The 15164-nt window shown below is 47.0% G+C and overlaps 1 long non-coding RNA gene across 1 annotated transcript in view; it reads left to right on the top strand.

The window, feature by feature from the left end:
- Positions 1–14850, top strand: part of LOC143437813 (uncharacterized) — a 28836-nt gene extending 13986 nt beyond the window's left edge. The window contains exon 3 of the long non-coding RNA XR_013107066.1: positions 14635–14850. This is a non-coding gene — a long non-coding RNA (uncharacterized LOC143437813). The remainder of the gene's footprint in view (positions 1–14634) is intronic.
- The last annotated feature ends 314 nt before the right edge of the window (positions 14851–15164 follow it).

Consider the following 15164-nt stretch of genomic DNA (forward strand, 5'->3'; position numbering starts at 1 on the left):
CTTTGACTATGAGGCAAGAGCTGTTTCTGGGCACTTGGCTAAGACACAGGGTTGGCACTAGGTGGAAACAGGTTCAGAACTTGTCTCTGCAAGCCAGGAACAGCACACTTTCCCCGGCTTGGGAGAAATGGTGTCGATTTGGGCAGGATGAGGTCATGCTGAGTGGATCCCTGTATGCTCACACGCAAGGTCCACTGCTGGGCCATGTTGTTTTCAGCAGGCTAGGAGGACATGGGATGCACCAGCTGTTGGCTCCCTGATCCCAGCTTCTGCAGACTGTTACATCAAGACCTTATAGTGATGTCTGAGGGAATGTTCCCAGGGGAAACATTCCCTTTCTGTGGGCTCCCTTTTGTGGTCCTTTTGCAAAGAGATGCTCCAGTCACATTCTGTGTCAACACCACACTCCTCTCCCAGACCCCCCATGTAGCCACCCTAGCATCTTGAACACACTCTGCCCCTCATGTGACAAGGCCTCAGGGTTTCCATGGCAACATCTCCGAGCTTCAGCTCCAGCCTGTCTGAAACCACGGCTATGGCTGCTGTGCCTTCTGTTTCGCATCAGCCACAACCTGAGCTGCTTGCTTTTTCACAAGTCTTAAAAAGAGGGAGGAAAAAAGGGAGGGGGGAGGGAAGGAGGGAGGACCTGGTGAGGCTTTGTGAACCCATGGTATCTGATTGACCATCTGAGAGGCAAGAAAGGGTGGAGCTGATACAATCCCTGGGGATCCCTGGTGTTTTGGCAGCCCTCTGAAAACCCCAGGGTCTAGGGTCCAGCACAGGGGACAAGTGTCATTCTGAAAATCCTTTAAGCGGCTTTGGCTCCCTCCTCAGGCAGGCCAAGGTGCCATTTGGCCATCTCCTATACCTGTGAGTCACTAGCCCCCCAGGGGTTGAAAGTGCTGGAGGTTGTTCCTCCCATGGGACAGACGAACACACACACACACACACACACACACACACACACACACATACACACAAAATCACTCATGCACACCATGCTCATGCTCATGCTCTCTGGCTCCCTTCTGGCTCCTGTACATCCTTCCCTCAAGGTAACTATGACTTGGAACCACTACAGGTGCTCCTGGGTCGAAGGACCTTGAAATAGAACTTGGCTCTCGGGTGCCCTGAGCCAGAGTAGATGCAATCAGTGGCCTGACTCCAAGCAAGTGAGAACAAGCCCTGTTCTCCCTTTCCCCCAATCCCCAACTGCTCTTCATAGAGCCAGAAGAGTGTCCAGGTGAAAGGGAGGAAGCTCGGCAAGCTATTTACCAGGGCAAAGGACCCTTTCGGCTATCTCCAGAGCTGGCGCCAGTTCCTCTGTATCTCTGAGATGGAGGAGTTTTAATGGGAGGCAGAGCAGAGCGCTACCAGGGTGCTTCTCAGCCTGCATTTCCCCACCACCACCACCACCACTCAGATTCCTCTGCGTTTGCTGTTTCTGGAATTCTTCTGCAGAACCATGTACCCCAGAACTCTACGGATATGTCCACGTCCTGCCTGGCATTGCTGATATTTATTTATTTATTTATTTATTTATTTATTTATTTATTTATTGGTTTTTCGAGACAGGGTTTCTCTGTGTAGTCCTGACTGTCCTGGAACTCACTCTGTAGACCAGGCTGGCCTCGAACTCAGAAATCCCCCTGCCTCTGCCTCCCAAGTGCTGGGATTAAAGGCGTGCACCACCACCGCTAAACTCTATTTAGAATAGAGTTCTGTAGATGACACTGAGTTGAGAACCACATTGAACCAGATGACCCTCATCCAACCCCACCCCCTGCTACCCAACCCGTGTGCCACTAGGTAGAGCGTCCTTTCCTGGAGGCTGAGAGTGGGTCATGGGGAAGACCGGTGAGGCACATCTGCAAGCCAGATGGCCCTGAGCCTCCACCAGTCCTGAAACCCTTAGAGCTTCCTAACGCTGCGGCCCTTTAATACAGGTGACCCCCCCAAACATAAAATTATTTTCATTGCTACTTCACAACTGTAATTTTGCTACTGTTAGAAACCATAATGTAATTATTTGTGTTTTCTGGGGGTCCTAGGCAACCCCTAAAGAGGTCGAGACTCACTGGTTGAGAACCAGTGCCTTAGAAGCTTCAGGCGGCAGGAAGGGAAAGGGTGTAGATCTCAGTGAGCAAGCCTAGTTTTTTTTTTTTTTTTTTTTTTTGTTGTTGTTGTTGTTTTGTTTGTTGTTGTTTTGTTTTTTCCATGCAGAGTTTCTGTGTAATCCCCAGCTATCCTTAAACTCACTCTGTAGACCAGGCTGGCCTCAAACTCAGAGATCTGCCTGCCTCTGCCTCCCAAGTACTGGGATTAAAGGCATACACCACCACTATCCAGCCAGTTCCTGGATTAGTATTTATTTGCCTTTTGACATAAAGTCTTTTGTAGCCCAGGCTAGCCTCAGACTCACTAGATAGCCCAGGCTAGCCTTGAACTTCTCATCCCTCAGCCTCTACTTTCCTTGTGCTAGTATTGCAGGCTTTTGTTTCAGCAGTTCTCAAACTGTAGGTCATGACCCCTTTGGGGATGAATGACCCTTTCAACAGGGGTCACCATCTGATATTTTCATCATCAGAAATATCAAATGTTTACATTACAATTCACAACAGTAGCAAAATTACATTTATGACAGCAACATGAGAAACTGTATTAAAAGGTCACAGCTTGGTTGGGCATGGTGGTGCATGCCTTTAATTCTAAGCACTTGAGAGGCAGAGGCAGGTGGATCTCTATGAGTTGAAGGCTAGCCTGGACTACAAAGCAAGTCCAGGACAGCCAAGGCTGTTACACAGAGAAACACTGGCTCAAGAACATGTGTGTGCTCGCTCGTACGCACGTGCACACACACACACACACACACACACACACACACACACACACAGTCGCAGCTTTAGGAAGGTTGAAAACCACTGTTTCATGTCACACTATGGTCAAACCCAGGATTCAGTGTGTACTAAGAAGTCTGCAGCTGAGAGTTCTATCCGCTGCTCGATTTCTGCTGTTTTAAATCCAACCCGTGCATCTTTTTTATCCCAGACCCAGGGCCTCTCCATCATGTCTTGACTTAACTTACATTACATAGGTCTCCTTTGAAGGCCTGAGACTCCTGTGGCTGGTTCCACTCCAGTGCCTACTTCTGAAAGTCTGAAAGAACATTTTTTTTTCTGGTTTTGCAGTTGAGCAAGGTTGCCCTGGCACGTCATCCCAGCCCTCAATGCATCGAGAGTTCGAGGCTAACCTGGGGGGGACAGACACCCCTCCTTTTCTCAGTTTGCTGTTCTGTGGGTTACTACAGATTATATCCTGGGGGTGACACCTCGCTGCTCAGAGCTCCCTATCTGTTTCCTCCCGACATACATCCCCGGGGAGGGGGGAGGGGGTGGGTAGGTGTGAACCGCTCCTTGCTACACACCGGTCAACAGGTGTTTCCAGATACCTTATATTAACATTGTAACGCAATCCATAAAACCACCAAATAAGAAGGTGAAATCTTTCCCAAAGGCTCCTGGCTCTCAGTGACCTCGCACTGGACAGCCTTCTGAGGTGTGAAGGAGCCTAATGAACTAAGTACCCCTCACTTACTTAGCCAATATGGTGGTTTGAATAAGAACAGCTCCCATAGGCTCGTGTATTTGAAAGTGGAAGAAAATAGACATGTGATAGTTGGGGAGCACTCTAGAACCCCCACAGTCTGCCCCCCGCCCCCGCCTCATCTTCCCTCAGTAACAGTCCTGCGGGTTTGCATCACAGATCAAATAATCTCCCATGTGCCATTGCTTCTGGCTCCCTCTCATTTCTCGTCCTATGGACTTTGAAGAAATTGAAGACGTGAAATCAGAGCCTTGCCAGCGCAGAGCAAACAGAAACGCTTTCATTCACGACATGACCAGCATGCTCCGGAGCAGAGCCGTTGCTTCACGACATGACCAGCATGCTCCAGAGCAGAGCCGTTGCTCAGTGTGATTCAATGGCAGAACTTGTTCCGAGCTCGCCAGCTGCCCTCGGTCCCATGCCCAGCACTATAAAGGGCTGCAGAGATGGCTCCGTGGTTAACAGCGCATACTGCTCTTCCAAAGGTTGGTTTTGGAACCTGTGTCCAAAATCTCACCACTAAATTTGCACTTAGAAAAGATTAGAACTGGGCAGTGAGGGCACACACCTTTAATCCCAGACAGAGGCAAGAGGATCTCTGAGCTCGAAGCCACCCTGATCTACAGAGCGAGTTCCAGGACAGTCAAGGCTACACAAAACCCCTGTCTTGAAAATACGAACAAAACAAAACAAAATAAAAAGGGTTGTTTTTTATTTAAATAGTGCATTTTTATTTTATGTGCATTGGTATTATGCCTGCATATATGTATGTGTGAGGGTATCAAACCCCCTGGAACTAGAGTTACAGACAGTTGTGAGCTATCGTGTGGATGCTGGGAATTGAACCTGGGTCCTCTGGAAGAACAGCCAGTGCCCTTAACCACTGAGTCATCTTTCCAACCCTGACTTATTTTATGTATGTATATAAGTGTCTGCATGTATACATGCACTTTGTGTGTGTCTGGTGCCCTCCAGGGCCAGAAGAGATCATCAGATCTCTTAGAACTGGAGTTACAGGCAATTGTGAGCCTCTGTGTGGTTGCTTGGAACCGTACTCTGGTCCTCTACAAAAGCAACAAGTGCTCTTAACCACTCTTTTTTTAAAATTTTTTTATTGAATATTTAATTTATTTACATTTTAAATGTAATCCCCTTTTCTGGTTTCACCTCCAGAAACCCCCTATCCCATCCTCCCTCCCCCTGTGTCTATGAGGGTGCTCACCCACCCACTTCCACCTCCCTGCCCTGGTATTCCCCTACACTGGGACACTGAGCCTTCCCAGGACCAAGGGCCTCTCCTCCCATGGATGTCCAACAAGGGCATCCTTTGCTACATCTACATATGCAGCATGTATATTCTTTTTGGTATTCTTTTTTTTTTTTTTTTTAAGATTTATTTTTTTATTTGAATACACTGTAGCTGTCTTCAGACACACCAGAAGAGGGCATCTGATCCCATTACAGGTGGTTGTGAGCCACCATGTGGTTGCTGGGAATTGAACTCAGGACCTCTGGAAGAGCAGTCAGTGCTCTTAACCGCTGAGCCATCTCTCCAGCCCCCTTTTGGTATTCTTTTTGGCTGGTGGTTTAGTTCCTGGGAGCTCTGAAGGGTCTGGTTGGTTGCTATTGTTGTTCTTCCTATGGGTTGCAAACCTCTTCAGCTCCTTCGGTTCTTTCTTTAACTCCTCCATTGGGAACACCATGCTCAGTCCAATGGTTGGCTGCGAGCATCCACCTCTGTATTTGCCAGGCTCTGGCAGAGCCTCTCAGGAGACAGCTATATCAGGCTCCTGTCAGCATGCACTGCACTTCTTGGCATCTGCATTAGTATCTGGGTTTGGTGTCTGTATATGGGATGTATCCCCAGGTGGGGCAGTCTCTGGATGGTCTTTCCTTCAGTCTAAATATTTATTTATATGAGTACACTGTAGCTGTCATTAGACACACCAGAAGAGGGCATCAGATCCCATTAACAGATGGTTGTGAGCCACCATGTGGTTGCTGGGAATTGAACTTAGGATTTCTGGAAGAACAATCAATGTTCTGACCCACTGAGCCATCTCTCCAGCCCCAAACCTAAATCTTAAACTGAGGAATGATGCACGCCTTTAATCCCAGCACTCAGGAGACAGGCAGAGGCAGAAGCAGAGGTAGGAATAGCTCTGTGAGTTCGAAACCAGCCTGGCCTATAGAGTGAGCTCCAGGACAGCTAGGGCTACACAGAGAAACCCTGTTTCATTTAAAAAAAAAAAGGGGGGGGGCTCCATTCAGGCATGCGCTCTCTCTCTCCTGTTAGGACCCACTTACCTCCTGAAGGTTAGGTTGAAAACTGTGGGACAATCTCAGGTCAGGGCACTAAGTCACATAAGATTTGCTTTTACTATCTGTTTCTCATGAGAAAGGGTTGTCTTATGACAGGATAGCCCCCTCTGAGAGCTAGGTTATCTTCAGCAATTGAAAAATGGTTTATGGAAGTATCCCTGCTGAGCCATGCCAGATATCAGAATCCAAGGGAAACTCAATTTGTCTTTTATAAGAGGAAGGGGGAGGGGGCTGGCAGGAGGAGGGCTCAGAAAGTAAAGGTGCTTGCCGCCAAGCCTAACGACCCAAGTTCCATTCCTGGGACCTACATGGTAGAGGAGAGAACCAACTCCCCTAAGACGTTCTCTAATCTGGGTGTGATATGCACCCTCCCCCCAACACACACAACAAATTTTGTTTTCAGAGGGCTATATTTCTACCAGGCATGGTAGTGAATAACCTAGCAGCCCTGACACTCAGAAAGCTGAGGTAAGCAGATCTCTGTGAGTTCAAGGCCACCCTGATCTATATAGCGGAACTCTATCATATACACATACATATACATGTACATATACACATATACATATAATATGTGTATAATATATACACATATGATATATACATGTGTATATGTACATGTATATATATGGTATATATGTGTGTATATATACCATATATATATTTATGTATACTGTATATATTTGTGTATATATACAACATATATGTTTATATATAGTATATAACCATAGAAATACATATTTGTTATATATCTGATATATGTATAAATATATACATATATGTCTGTATATGTGTGCACATGCACACATACCAAGGTACATATAGAGAGGACCAAAGAACAACTTGCAGGAGTTAGTTCTCTCCTTCTACCATGCTGGTCCCAGGGATTAAATTCAGGTCATCAGGTTTAGTGACAAACACCCATACCCAGTGGAGCCCTCTTGCTGGCCCCACATGCGCTCTTTCATGCGTCCATTCACATCTTGTCTGCTTATTCTTCATGACACTGTGAAGCTGCTACACAAACAGTTGGCAGATTGTACTTAAGGACGAGTGCCAAGAGAACATTCTGCTCATGCGCAGTACACCGTTCTACATCCCATCCCCCGTTTCACGTGTTCAGTTCAAACATTAGAGCTTGGGAACATGTTTTCTTTTTTTCCCCCCTTCTGGTCGCACAGCTGTAAGTGCTGGTGGCCAGGTGCCCCAGCTGATCCGGACCGGCGACCTGAATCGATTGGATTAAGGAATGCCTAACAGATTACTGAAGCCACCTTGGGGTGTGTCCGTGAGGGAGTTTCCAGAGCTGGTTAGTTCCTGAGGACTCTGAACTGATCAGTATTTTAACCCATGGATGGACTTGAAGTTTGGAGACGCCTCTGGGAGGCGGGGCCTGATTAATGGAACCAAATGCTTGGGACTTATCCTTGGGGGCTGTTTCTGCCTTGGGCACTTCCTGTCACTACTTCCTGTCCGCTTTGATGAACTGCTCCCTGCACACTTCTTCCATGATGAACAGAAACCTCTGAAACCACAAACAAAATAAACTTTTGTCTATCAAGTTGTTTCTGGCAGGGGTTTTCCCACACTGACACAAAGTCTACCATGTGAGGTATCGAGGACACATTTGTGCATCATGTCAACGGCCATATTGTTGACGAACCGGAAAGTAGCATCAACCCAAGAACCTCCCAATGGGTCACTGAATAGATTAGAGTATTATCTGTAGAATATTACTCAGCTTTGGAAAGGAAGCTATAATGTGGATGAGCCCTGCGGAAAAGCAAAATAAACCAATGACAAAAAGACAAGGAAGGTAAACTAGCCTGGACCCATAGGGGCCCACAGAGACTGAACTGCCAATCAGGGAGGATGCATGGGATGGACCTATGCCCTACACATGTATGGAACAACAGTTGTGTGGCTTGGTCTCCATGTGGGACTGGGGTAGGGGCTATCTCTAATTCTGTTGCCTGTCTTTTGGGACCTTTTCCCTCTCTGGGCTGCCTCTTCTAACCTGATAGGAGAATGGGCTTACTGCAACCTGATATGCTAAGACAGTGGATGGATATCCCTGGGGGTGGGGGAGGTGGCACTAGGGGAAGAAGAGGCAGGGGAAACTGTGGTAGGGATGTAATTAATTAATTTACTTTTAAAAAGCAAGGAAGGTAAGATTGGTATGGGGTATCTCAAGGTCTTCAAATTCAGTGAGATAATAAATAGGACCTTCTCGTTCCACAAATAAAGTGGCATGGTCCAGGTGATTAGGAAGGGGGTTGATCAGCCCACCCATGAGGCTCCTTCTTTGTTGTTGTTGTTGTTACTTACTTTTTGAGACAGGGTCTCACTATGTGGCCCTGACTGGTCTGGGACTCACTCTGTAAACCAGGCTGGCCTCAAAGTCGTTGAGATCCACCTGATTAAAGGCATGTGCTAGCACACTCTGTCAAGAGGGAGTAAAATCAGAAACAAACATAAGTGGTTGAGAAGTCGCCGAGGAACGCAGAGCATTCTGGGTAGCAGGGCAGTAGGCGTGTAGGACCTGAGGCAGGGTCTGGTCTGTTACCATTGGGAAAGACTGAGAGGTGGGAGGCAGTGCACAGGTCCGGGCTAGGTGGGCAGGAGCTAGATGCTGAGTTTTACACTTTAATGGTACCAGAGAGTAACAAGAGGGGGAAGAAATAAAGCCTGTACCACAGGGAGGCGGTCCTTCTGGAAGCGGGGCCTGGTTGGTGGAACCAAATGCCTCGGACGTATCCTTGGGGACAGGTTGGACAGCCTCTGACCCTCTTGGGAAATATTGCTGAGGGGAGGCATGGGGCAGCCTCTTGGGGTCTTCTGTGAGGACTAGAGGCAAGGGATGGCCAAGAACCAGGGGGCCATTTTGAAGGCCTAGTGGCGGATAAAAGTTGGAGAATCATGAGAGGAACAGGAGACACTGAAGTGGTGAACACTTGCCCATCACAGTCAAAAACGTTGGAGAGACAGCCTGGTGGGTCAGACCATAGGCTGCACTTGCAGAGGACTTAAGACTTTCTCCTCCTGGCCATGAGCATGTGGAGACTCCAAGAAGACTGGAGTAATAGATCAGCCATGTTTCACAATCTACCCAGCAGTCGGCAGTCTTCCAGTAATCAAAACGGTGGTTCTCAACCTTCCCAGTGCTGTGACCCTTTAATACAGTTCCTCATGTCGTGGTGACCCCCCCCAAAAAAAACCCATAAAATTATTTTTGTTGCTACTTCATAATTATAATATTGCTACTGTTAGAAATCAGAATGTAAACGTCTGATATGCAGGATATGTGATATATATATATAGAGAGAGACTTGGTCGAGCACCCACGGGGGGTCGCGACCCACATGTTGAGAAACCCTGGGTTAAACCAGCTAATCTACTTTCCAGTGGAAAATATAAGCATATCCACGATCCTCCCCACCATTCATCCGCAGAACTTTTCCATCTCCCCAGACTGAAGCTCTGTGCCCTGAAACACGAAGTCCCTCCCCCTCCACAGCCACAGCCCCCTCCGCTCTGTTTCAGTAAGCTGTGTGCCCCAGGCACCAGCTCGTATATGCTTTATATCCTGCCATAGGGGCTTACTTCACTAGCTCAGTGTCCTGGCAGTCTACCCACTGCAGTCTGGGTCAAATGTCCTTCCTTCAAAAGTGAGTGAGGACTGGGGCATAGTTCAATAGTGAAGCACTAGTTTGACATGAATGAGATCCTAGGTTCCCTTGGCACTCCAGAAATATGCAGGGATTATGGAAGGGGAGTCCAGGGGTGGGGGCTGTCCTAGCTTCCCTTCTGTTGCTGTGATATAGCATGGACCAAAAGCAACTTAGAGGAGAGAAAGGTTTATTTCAACCCATACTTGCTAGTCACAGTCCATTACTGAAGGAAATCAGGGCAGAGACCATACAGGAGGATGCTTGCAGGCTCATTCACAGATTCATGTTCAGCCAGCTTTCTTATTCACCCCAGGACCACCTGCCTAGGGAATGGCACCACCTACAGTGGGCTAGGCTCTCCTGCATCAGTTAACAATCAAGACAATGCCCCCACAAACACGTCCACAGACAAATTTGATCTGGGAAATTCCTCAACTGAGACTCTGCTTTCAGATGACCTTAGATTATGTCACATTGACAATTAAGGCTCCACAGGACAGCTGGCTGGGCACCACGTTCTGATTTGTTCATCCTATGATGGGCAGGACGTTTCTCTACTCTGGACTGTGTGACTATGGTGCTGCTGAAGACAAAGACACTATAGTGAGTTTTCTGTCACATACTCCGGCTAGGTTAACTGAGCTGGGACTGTCAGCCACTCCACACAAGGGCGGGCAAGAAAGGGCAGCCTCGCTCATTTGTCTCTTCAAGCCAATAAGATGCTCAGTGCTTTATCACCAGATCTCCCAACTAAAATGTCACACACACACACACACACACACACACACACACACTTTTTTTTTAAAGTGTCTTGAGCCTTAGACAGTCTCCTGCCGTCCTCTTTCCTATGCACAGCTCAAACTGGTGCTTCAAGACACAATGTGTCATGGTGAAGCAGCCTCCCTCAGAGCAAAGTCCCCCTGCAGAGACCAGCTTCCAGACACGTTTTCCACATTGGAAGTGACTCTGCCAAGAATGATAATTAGCAAGGTCCTTGTTTTATTCAAGGACACACGAAGTGACTTTGAAGGTAAAACTATCACGAACACCATTACTTTACAAGCAGATAAGCAAGGATCAAAGTCTCAAGGCTCCTGTGTAGTCTGGGTGTGGGGACCAGTAAATATATGGGAGATGGCAAAAGTCATCTAGGTATGACTAGGCATTGGGGTATGTCTTGTTTTGTTCCTCTTCCTCCTCCTCTTCTTCTTCCTCCTCCTCTTCCTACTCTCCTCCTTCTCCTTCTCTTCCTCCTCTTTCTCTTCCTCTTCTTGATCAACCTCATCTTTCTCCTCTTCCAACTCCTCTTCTTTCTGCTTCTCTTCCTCCTTCTTGTCTTTCTCCTCCATTTCTACTTCCTCCTCCTTCTCCTCTTCCATCTCTTTCTCATCCTCCTCCTCCTTCTCTTCCTCCTCCTCCTCCTCCTCCTCCTCCTCCTCCTCCTCCTCCTCCTCCTCTTCTTCTTCTTCTTCTTCTTCTTCTACAGGGTCTCACTGGGTAGCCTTGGCTGGAGTGGAACTAGCCTTGAACTCCCAGAGAGCCACCTGTCTCTGCATCCCTAGTGCTGGGATTAAAGGTGTGTGCCACCACAAAGAACTTTAACTTTTAAATATGTGTAAATAAGTGTGTCTGCATGTGTGTACATGTGAGTTGTAAGTGCCCACAGACACCAGAAGAGAGTGTCTGTGCCCCTAGAGCTGAAGTTCCACAGGAGTCATCTTCGTGGAGCTGGAGTATAGATGAGTAGTAGGTGGTAAAAACTTTCCTATTGCATGGAGGGTTCTGGCTTTGATTCCCGGAACAGCACAAAATAAGTTTTTTGCTTCACAAATTGTACTAGCAAAATTATTATTAGAAGCCACCTAAATATCTGACAAGAAGGTGTGTGTGCCTATATTTTGGTCCATTGAAACTATCACTGTAGGTGCTAGAGAGATGGCTCAGTGGTTAAGAGCACTGGATACTCTTCCAGATGTCCTGTTTGTCTCCCAAAACCTCAGAGTGGCTCCCAATAGTCAATAACTCCAATTCCAGGGCATCTGATGTCCTTTCTGGCCTCTTTGGGCACCAGTCATGCACATGGTGCTCAGACACAGGATGGCAAAACCCACACACATAAAATTAAATAGATAAAAAAGTAAATTAGACACAAGCAGTTATGGAGGAGCTTGGTGTGTGGAGATGCTGTGCTCCTGGGTAGCCATGGCAACCCTAGTTGGAGGCTTCCGTACCTCATGAAGATGGAAAATATAAGCCAATATAAGAACAAATTTGATTTTAAAAATATAATTGAAATTAAAACAATTTTATTGGGCTGGAGATTTGGCTCAGTGGTTAAGAGCACCGTCTTCTCTTCCAGAGGTCCTGAGTTCAATTCCCAGCAACCACATGGTTGCTCACAACCGTCTGTAATGGGATCTGATGCCCTCTTCTGGTGTGTCTGATGACAGCAACAATGTACTCACCTATATAAAATAAATAAGTAAATCTTTAAAGAAAACAATTTTATTTTATGTGTATGGGTGTTTTGTCTACATCTATAGCTATGTACTAAGTGTGTATCTAGTGCTTATGGAGGCCAGAAGCGGGCGTCAGATCCTCTGGAACTGAAGTTACAGATGGTTGTGAACTTCCATGTGGGTGGTAGGAACTGAATCCTGGTCCTCTGCAAGAGCACCCAGTGCTCTTAACCTCTGAGCCATCTCCCTAGCCTCCCCAACGCCACTGATTTAAGAGATCTGATGGATGAAGAGATGGCTCAGCAGCAAAGAACACTGACTGCTCTTCCAGAGGACCCAGGTTCAATTCCCAGCACCCACATGGCAGCTCACAACTGTCTGTAACTCTGGGGATCTGACACTCTCACACAGACATCCACGCAGGCAAAACACCAATACAGACGAAATAAAAATAAAAATTATTTTTAAAGGGGTGGGGGTGGTCTGAAGAGATGGTTCAGTGGTTAAGAGCACTGACTGCTCTTCCAGAGGTTCTGAGTTCAATTCCCAGCAACCACATGGCGGCTCACAACCATCTGTAATGGAATCCGATGCCCTCTTCTGGTGTGTGTCTGAAGACAGATACAGTATACTCATATTAAATTAATTAATTAATTAAATGAGAGAGAGAGAGAAAGAGAGAGAGAGAGAGAGAGAGAGAGAGAGAGAGAGAGAGAGATCTGAGCAGAACCCAGTGGCTCATGGTCATCATCCTAGCTACCCTAGACAACTTAGTGAACTGTATATAAAACTTTTTAAAATGTACTCTAGTGTGATGGCTCACATCTGTAGCCCCAGCATTTGGGAAGCTGAAGCAGGAGAAGTGCCATGAGTTCAAGGACAGGCTACATATGGCTACATGAGTGACCCTGTCTCTAAGACAGACAGAAACAGAGGGAGATCGGGAGCAGGTTGTGTGGAGAATAAAGGAAACCAAGAAGAAAAAGAAAGAAAGCTGGGTGGATGGCTCAGGGTGGGTGAGAGCCTTTGTTTGATCCCCACAGCTTCAAACTCCTGGGTTCTAACGATCTCCCCTGCCTTGGGCTCTCAGGTACCTGGGTCCACAGGCAAGTGTCCCAGACCCTTGCTTTGCTTTGCTTTGATTGTATTTATTTGTTGAGACAGGGTCTCACTATGTAGTCACAGGTGACATGGAACTCACCGTGTAAACCAAGCAGGCCTTGAACTCACAGAGGTCCACCTGCCTCTCCAGTGCTGAGATGAAAGGAATGCACCACCATGCCAGGCTAACTGTCATCTCTTTGTTTTGCTATCTGGTACATTTGCTTCTTGAAGTAGGGGGTCTTGCTGGATAGTCCACGGTGGCCTCGAACCCACGATCTTCCTGTGTTCCCATGTGTGCGCTGCCTTGTCTAGGGTAGTTTAATTTGAACGGCCATATGTGTCAGTTTAGTGACTGACAGCCTGGACAGTGCTGAGTCATACAGTGCAACATTTGTGGGTGAGAATAAAAACAAGACAAGGCTACATGTACTAATGAAAAGCATTTTGAAATCATATGTAGCTTTTTTTTCCAGTTCTAGAGCGCATACCCAGAGCGGCACACATGCTCAGCAAGAGATCTGTTGCCGAGACACACCAAACCTCAAACTACCCTGTTTATTTAGTTCTGTTTTTTTTTTCCCAGACAGGGTTTCTCTGTGTAGCCCTGGCTGTCCTAGAACTCACTCTGTAGACCAGGCTGGCCTCAACACATATACACACACACATATATATACATATATATACATATATATATATACACACACATATACACACATATATATTTATATATACATATATATGTATATATATTCATTTCTCTGTTTCTCTGTCTCTGTGGTGTGTGTGTGTGTGTGTGTGTGTGTGTGTGTGTGTGTGTACACGCATGCGCAGATGCATGACACAGCTCTTGTATATAAATCTGACTCAGCTCTTGGGAGTCGGTTCTCTTCTGCCACCTTGTGGCATCTAGAGTGTAATTCAGGTTTTCGGGTTTGTGGGCAAGCACCTCTAGCCTCTGAACCTTCTTGCCTCTCATCCACCCGCAATTATCTTCTTAAACCAAATGGGACCAGGGTATGGTGGCACACACCCTTAATCCCAGCACTCAGAAGGCAGAAGCAGGCTTATCTTTATGAGTTCAAGGCCAGTCTTGTCTACAAAGTGAGTTCCAAGCCTGCCCAGTCAAGGTTGTTTCAAGTACTAAGAACCTGCTGCACACAGACACACACACACACACACACACACACACACACACACGGCAAGTGAAGGGGGTAACAGGGGGTTGCCTAGGGATTTGGAAGCACATACTATGTTCTGTGTCCCTGCTCCTGCAGGAGAAAACCCAGAAGCCACTGTCCTTCAAAGGCAGGGGCTGCCGCCCTGGGGCCCGTCTCCTGTTATTAGGTCCCACGATTACATTGTCCCAGGCATGTTTATGCCTTTACAGAACAATTGGTATGATTTTAACAAAAAGGATACAACATTCCAGATATGCTTCTTCTCAGTCCTCAGGTCAGCCTGATTTCTTCCTGTCTCAGGTCATCCAGCTCTATCCCAGAAGTCACTGGGACAGTGAACATGCAATGTTGAAGCTCCTCAAAGCTGCCTGTGCTCTGCAGGTGAAGACTCATGACCAGGAGGCACAAAAGACAAAGTGTCAGCATCTTGGTGCCAGAGGTTCAGGGACAGAGGATGAGACCAGAAAGAACTAAGGCGTGAAATGGGTACCACACTCTTTTCATCTCTGCATCTCTCAGGCCTCCTCCAAAAATACTCCAGCAGGATGCTCCGGCATTCATCTGCAGGTGGCTGCTGTAAACCACCTCCTGGAAGTTGTTAGAAACATTTGGTGTTCACTCTGATCAAGTTCCCCATTCCAAGCAGGACCTGGAAAGATGGAAGTAAAGAATAAAACATTGGGTCCCTGAGGACTTAGGAGAAGGAAAAAAAGTAAAATGTACCGTTTTCAGACACAGTTGGACCATGTCTGAAGAACTGGATCCCTGCTTGGGGGAGGGGGGATTAGTGAGTAGGTTTCAGGACCCAGCATTGTGGCCCATCTGCCATA

This window comes from Arvicanthis niloticus, chromosome 24 (assembly GCF_011762505.2).
Source record: "Arvicanthis niloticus isolate mArvNil1 chromosome 24, mArvNil1.pat.X, whole genome shotgun sequence".
Classification (NCBI taxonomy): domain Eukaryota; kingdom Metazoa; phylum Chordata; class Mammalia; order Rodentia; family Muridae; genus Arvicanthis; species Arvicanthis niloticus.